This window comes from Ipomoea triloba, chromosome 13 (genome assembly GCF_003576645.1).
Source record: "Ipomoea triloba cultivar NCNSP0323 chromosome 13, ASM357664v1".
Lineage (NCBI taxonomy): Eukaryota > Viridiplantae > Streptophyta > Magnoliopsida > Solanales > Convolvulaceae > Ipomoea > Ipomoea triloba.
The window spans coordinates 191,893-199,573 of NC_044928.1; positions in this window are offsets into that span (position 1 = coordinate 191,893).

A 7,681-nucleotide genomic window follows, 5' to 3' on the forward strand; every position below is an offset into this window, starting at 1 on the left:
GATGGACCCGAGTCTAAAATACACCGTTTTTTACACATTGAATATTTACAATTTATATATTGAATGTTCACAACTCAAATTGCTAACATTCAATATATAAATTGTGAACCTTCAGTATGTAAATGGATACGGGTCCATATTGCAAGCTGGACTCGAGTCCATGGTATAACTATTTTCCATCATATGTCTGTCTAAGGGTCGTGGCTGTCTGTTCCACCGACCTATATTTCTCAGTTGGTTATATATATATATATATATAAGAACTGCAAATATATTCATTATTGTATTTTAACGTATTGAATGTTATTATAGCATTGTGCCATTATAAGGTAGCAAATAGCCACATTGCAGTACGTTATACAAACAATATTACTATTTACTATACACCTATTGTGCACTCCAATATAATAGATGTCAAAATATTTTGTACATCTTGTAATTACAGTATTACACTATACTCTTATCATGCGCAACAGTAGCTAGATCCATAGTATTTTATTTAATTAAAGGTTTGATTTAAAAAAAAAAAATAGAATTACTCTTTTTAAATATTCTATTTATTATTCATTGGTCAAATAATTTTTCCACTTATTTTCTTTAATAAACTTTTTCACTTATTCATTTGAGAGAGTCACTACATGTCACTTGACCACAAGGCCATTGTCAACCCTCCGCGCACAAGATCAAAACAATCGTCATGAAAAATTTCTCAAAGCAAGTATCCGTGCAAAGTCTTGACTTGAGTGTTGTATCATTTGGTGTTTTCATTGAGAGGGTGGTGTGTTGTGAGAAAAGGCTAATGGGTATCTGATAAAATTAGTTCAAAAGAAATCTCGCGAAAAGAGTTTGGAATGAAAACTATCCAGAGTGAATCCATCCACTCGTTCAGTGTCGACCTAAGAAAGGGTTACAAGATGCTTGATAAGATCCCGATCATGGTGATGCCATCTAAAGAAAAAAATTGCTACTTGATTGGTACCTAGAAGAGTTTGAAGTATGATCCATCTAAAGTAGGCCGTTGTGAATGTTGGCTTCTCAAGGGATGAGAAATGATCCAATCCTACATTAGCTCCACAAGATATTGTGAAATTGTACTTAAAGTTGGGGTCAACCCTCTTCTCATCATAAGCTAACTTTTTGTGGTGGAGTTTATTTGTAAATATAAAAAATTTGCATATTAGCACTAAATTGAGTTATAAAAGAAATTTGAACGAGGTGTCATCAATTGACTTGGCATATGAAATGAGACAGGAGAGTATATGAAAGGATGCGTGTATGTATAGGTATGGGACATGCATGCAGAAAGAGAGAGGAGATTGGAGCAACGAACGAACATATATAAGAGTTGAAATGTATTGATGGGTATATTGGGACCGAAGCGGGAATCAGAAATCAGAGTCTCACGTGGTGTTAGAAAAAGACTAGTGAGGGCTGAGGGCGTCAAACCCCCGTGATTTACGGCTATCCTCACGTTATTTTAGCCCATTCTCTATCTCACAATTAATTAATATAATTACTCCACTTCCATTCCTTCACAATTCACATTATATTATTATGACCCCTCCGCATGCCCATTGCTCACGCCTACCCTGCCCCCGCCCCGTCTCTGTCTGCCATCTGCTTCCAACTTCCCTCATACAAATTCGACATAACCAAACTCGCTCCCAAATAATTTGTAGTTTAATCGCATCTCTGTGACTCCTCTAAATTGAATGTCACAGGTTTAAATCACGGTGAATGTATTGTCTTTGTGCATTCACTTATTCAATTTTCTTTTTAAATTTTTTTGAGTACTATCGACTACCGCTTAAGCCAATGACCTTGTGGTCTAGTGACACCCGATTTACACTCTCATACGGAAGGAAGTGGATTCGAGCCTCAGTCGAGGCGACTGTTGACTCTTTGTGCTTCAGTAGGTTTAGAAAGTAACTATGAACAGATACTACCGTGTAACAGAGTCTGTAATACTCAAAAAAAAAAAAACTACCGCTTAAAGAGTCACCGCATCACTAGAAAGAGAGCCACAAAGGTGTTAACTAAGCACTAATATCATTATTTTAGTTTGGTGGACTACTGCTTGAATTAATGCCCCGGCCAACACACCCATGGATCCAATTCATGAAATATTATATGGGGGTATGAATTCAATCATTAATTAAAACAAAGACTTTTTAAGGAAACAAGACAATTAGATTACAATTAATCAGAGAGCCTAGCTCTAATTTTCTTGCATTTTTTATTTTATTTTTTATTTTTTTATATAAAACTTAAAACTTGCTTTAGTGAGGGTTCAGACCCTACAACATACAATATGGAATTAACCTCTCCAAATTTAGACAAGAGTTGGGGTTGGACTCTTTTTGCATAGTGAGAAGTGTATAGCTTAATGTGGGCATCAATATTGGATAGATTGGATTTTACCACCTTATATACTTAGGGACAAATTCATGGGGTTTAGGATTTGGTATGGCAAATTTAGAATACTTGAGTTAAAAAAAGACGACAACAAGTGATGGTAAATAAGTTATAACCGGATATTATGTAGAAATTAATCAGAGTTGTATTGCTTAGAGTGTTGAGTACAAGAATTAGAACATGTCTTGCCTACTAAAAGGTTTCCTACTTATAATAATGTCTGCAATGTCTCTCGATCTGCTCAAGTAACAGTTTCCATAGTAATGAAGAACTGAGCATACATTGAGTGCGGTCATCACCATAATTACTTTCTCTTGAATATAGCTTGGTGGAGTAGATGTTTCCGTTACATGGCCTTTGGTTCCTTCGGGTGATAACGGGTCAGGTGCCTGTCCAATTATCCTGTCACCAGCCCCTAATCCTGAGTCAGTAAAAGTATTTGAGCTGACTTGGGAGTAATAATATAACTGTAGCAACGGTATATTCTTAAATTATTCTAGAATCTTATTCCTGAATTATTTGGGAATATAGGATTCTATGTATTATTTTCTCTCCCTTCTTTTTATTTCCAAATGTTTTCTTTCATTTTTCTTCATGTCTCATTTTTTATATAAAACCCTACCCACAGTAATTTTAACTACCCCTTCATCAGTTCTTGTCTGGGTTTCTTTTTCTTTTCTTTTTCTTCAGTATACTTTTTTATTTTTATTTTTATTTTTTGAGAGGCTTTGACCTAAGTGTGGCATTCGCCATGTGAAGGCCGAGGTGACCTTGGTCGTGGCAAAGGCACGAGGCGAGGCCTCAGGCCAATGCCGAGGCAACCTCGACGAATCTTTTTTTTTTTTTTTTTTTGCTAGAGGGCTTGCCTCTAAGTGTTTTCGCTAGCATGTTGACCATGTTAGTCTCCCCGATTTTTCAATGGATGTGGTATATTCAATCGATGATGATGACCTCCCTTCTAACGATGAAGAGTATTTTCCTTATGATGACGACCTTACTCCCCTTTTTGATAATTTTCCCCTTATTCCTTATACTGACAACCCCTCATTTTTTAATTTACAAGTGTAAAAAACTCGCTTAAAAATGAAGAGGCACAAGCAAGCCCTTGCACTCCCCTCTTGATATTTCCCTTATAGCGTCTATACAACCTCAATTAGATTGCCAAGATTTGGATGATGCCTGAGGTCTTGTTGGTCATAGCATTCTCACCGTCGTTCACGAGTATAACGCTAATATTACCCGTCCTCCCCGAGACACATATTTTGGAGTTTACCTATTATCCATGGCGTTGGGGATTCAGTTTCCTTTTCATAACTTTCTAGTAGAATTCTTGAATTATTACAAGAAAAACCCAAGTCAGCTTGTCCCCAACGGCCACCAAGCAATTCCTGGCTTTATTTATTTATGCCGAAATAGAAAGGTAGAGCCCACATTAAGCCTTTTTCTAACATTATTTCTAGTTGGTAGGTCGTCTTCCCTCGAGAGTAAAAGTTTCGCTGTTGTTTCTTCTAGACCCCACCGTAAGCTTTTTGATGACCGTTCTTCCTTTAATAAGGTGTGGAAGCTAAAATTTATTTTTGTCTCCCTCGGTTTTTCACCCCTATTTAACGTTACATGGGGTCCCAAGTGCGGTGTGATCGATCTTTATACAAGAGTCCTTCCGTGTGTAGGGATGTAGCTAAGCTAATGAGGGGTGCGTGGTCCTATAAAGGTCGCTAAGTATACCACCAAGTGGGAGCTGAGTTAGCAAAGTTAGGTTTCTTGAGGGCTCGACCAGCTCTCCTTGAATCGACTGGTATCTTATCATGCTTGGTTGTTCCCCTAAATCACAAACTCTAACCATGTTCATATTTCGCAGGTACCATATCTTCGAGGTCAGATCGATACTTGTCAAGGCTTTCACAAAATCTTCCGCCTAAGAAAAGTAAGGCAAACAATTCTCACAAGAAAGGGAAGAAGAGCTAGGTGGCAGTGAATGAGAGGTGATGCTGTCTCCACCAATCCTAGCCTCTACTCCAGTTAAGTCCTCGAGGCAGCCCTCGAGCAGGGGGGAAACTTCTTCGGACCAAACTCTACATGTCCGGACCAATTTGATTCGGCTAGGAATGGACGCGCCCCCTGGAGGTCTCTAATAAGTGGTGATATTGAAATTTTCGAGTATGCCGCTCGCATGGCCCCTCTAGTAGATGTGAGCTACTTGGCTGTATGTGAACTTGCTACAGGAGTAGTACCTTAGGCACATCATGGAGGTCGGTTACTTACTTTAAGATCTTACTTGTCACACTTCTATCTCACCTTATTCTTATTATAGGCTATGCTAGAGGGACTAAGTACGTCCTTCACACCCAATGTTAGCGACTATTCCATGAGATTAATTATTAAGGATAACAAGCGCATTAAGGAGCTTCTCTTGGCACGGAAAGGGTCTCTGAACACTATGGAGGCCAGGGTTAACTTGGCGTGCTAAGAAAAAGTCATGAGGCCCTAACAGCAAGTCATGAAGCCCTAACTGCTTCGTTGAAACAAGAGCAAGAAGATCATTGGAGGACTCGAGCTATTATTGCTGCCTTGATGGAATCACATGCTACTGCCATTTACGAGGCGGAGGAGGCTTGCATGTAACTCCAACACTAGTTAAACTTCTTCATTTGTTAACTTAGCACAGTTAATGCGATACATTCAAATTAACATGAGTTGCAAATTATACTTGCACATCATTATATTTTATATATTTTTTTATTTTAGGATTCTAACTCCATGATTCATCAATTTTACAAGAGTAGGTGAAATTGGAGTTAAATCAAGGGTCTGAAAGGATTAAAATAATATTTATGCAATTATTACCAATTTAATGAATACAACTACCCACATTTCAATCATTATAGTATGCACATTAACATTAGGGTACGTGATCAAAATCTTTTAATCATGGAGGCTTGTTTTCGAGTAGAGACTGTAGTACACCGGCCACCACGCCTCAATCATTTTTGAATATATATAGCATATATTTTAAAATAATTATTTTATTTCTTTCAAATTGAATATTCGGTTTAATCCATAAGTACATTTTTTTTCCTATTCTACATTATATTGTTATAGAATTATAGCAAACCATTAAAACAAATGATTAATTATATTATTATTTATTGTAAATATTTCGTTATATTCATGGAATAATGAACAGTAATTCTTTAAGGAAATTTGCACTTGTTATTCTTTGCCAACAAGTCAACAACCTGGTACATGATTAATTTACTTCCACATGGGGGTTCTAACTTCTAATGTCCTATCATTTCTCCGATAGATGGAGTGGACGTCACTAAGGATACACAAAATAAGAATACCATTTTATTATTTTGTTTATATTAATAATTATAGAGAATTATATTTATGTGTCTGGCTGATATAAGAAATAAAAAAAATAGAATAAATAATCAAATGATAAAATATATTATCAATACTTAACTGTGGCTTCTCAACTGAGAGGTCTCACGTTCGAACCACAGTGTGAGCATTGACTCTTTGTGCTTCAGTAGGTTGAGAAAGTATGTATGAACAGATACTACATTGTAACAGAGTCAATAGAACTCATATATATATATATATATATATATATATATATATATATATATATATATATATATATATATATATATATATAAACCTAGATCATATAAAATAGAAAAGTATGAATTTTATTTTTAAAAGCCATGTTAAAATTTCAGAAATAATTGAAAATTTTGATAAATTTACGCGGTTTTAAGTGTTTGATAGGTGTATTATATTATTATGAAAACGAGTTAATGAGCGAAGTTTCAAGTGCAATATGGGCAATAACTAGGGTGGGCAATTCGGTTCGGAACCGAACTAGTAATATATCAAAAAACTGAACCTCTCAGGATTCTTGTAAACTGAACGGTTTGGTTAAAAACTGAACCGAACCGAACCGAAACTCGAATAGCTAATACTATTATATGTAAAGAAAACAAATAGATTATTATTAGTGAGTTTGTTGTTGTTATAAATAAAAAGAGTACCGGAATCAAACGTGATAACCGACTGAAGCTTGATAACCCCCGGGAAGCGCATATAATTGGAGGGAGGAAAGCAGTTTACTCTTTCCCTTTACTTAATAGTGCTAGCAGCTGGAAATTAGAATTAGGCGCAAAAGGAACAAGCAACGGCTTGTTGGCTACCGCTAAAGCTTATACTATAAAGCTAGCGCGAAAGCCGTTGCGAACAAGCCGTTAAGTTTTAATAATAATAATAATATAATAATAATAATAACTGAATGGCTCGGGATTTTCACAATGTTTGTTTTCCTCTTACCCAATCAAATATGTGATTCAATAGAGAAGTTGATGAATTGGTTCTGGTGGAGTAGCGGTAGGGAGAGACAAAGTGGTATTCATTGGCTGAGTTGGTCGCGTTTGAGCAAGCCGAAGAAGTTTGGTGGTATGAGATTTAAAAAATATTCATGAATTTAATATCGCACTTCTAGCCAAGCAAGGTTGGTGTGTAAGCTTCTGAAAGCAAGGTATTTTCCCCGATGATTTTTTGGAAGCTCAGTTGGGTGGCAATCCTAGCTACACTTGGAGAAGTATTCTAGCAGGCCAACAGGAAGTCTGGTATAGCTCGCACTATAGGGGATTGTGAAGACTCCAGTATTTTTGGCTGGCCTTGGCTCGCTGATCCTGCTAATCCTAATCTTCAGACTACATGCATTGATGATTTGAGGGATACGATGCTAAAGTTAGCGGTTTGATGGATGCTAATGGTTGTTGGGATAAGGAGATTCTGGACGATTTATTTGTCGAAGAGGACGTGAGGAGGGTTTTAGCAATGCCCATATCAAAACATTTCAAGGACACATGGAGATGGACGGATGATTTGAGAGGTGTTTACGTACACTGTAAAGCATGGATATCATGCACTTGTTAGAAATAATTATTTCCTAACATTGATTTATAAAATAAAGGTTGTAATTCCATATAAGGACTCGTGAAAGACACACTTTAATCATTTATGATGATCTCTCCAAACAAGCCCAAGCTTATCGCCAAATGTCTCTTCTATTACGCAGACCGCCCGGTCGCGAAGCTTATCCAGGAGATATTTTTTATTTGCACTCACGCCTTTTGGAAAGAGCTGCTAAATCAAGTTCTAAGTTAGGTGAGGGGAGTATGACCGCCTTACCTATAGTTGAAACGCAATCGGGAGATGTTTCGGCTTATATTCCTACTAATGTAATTTCCATTACTGATGG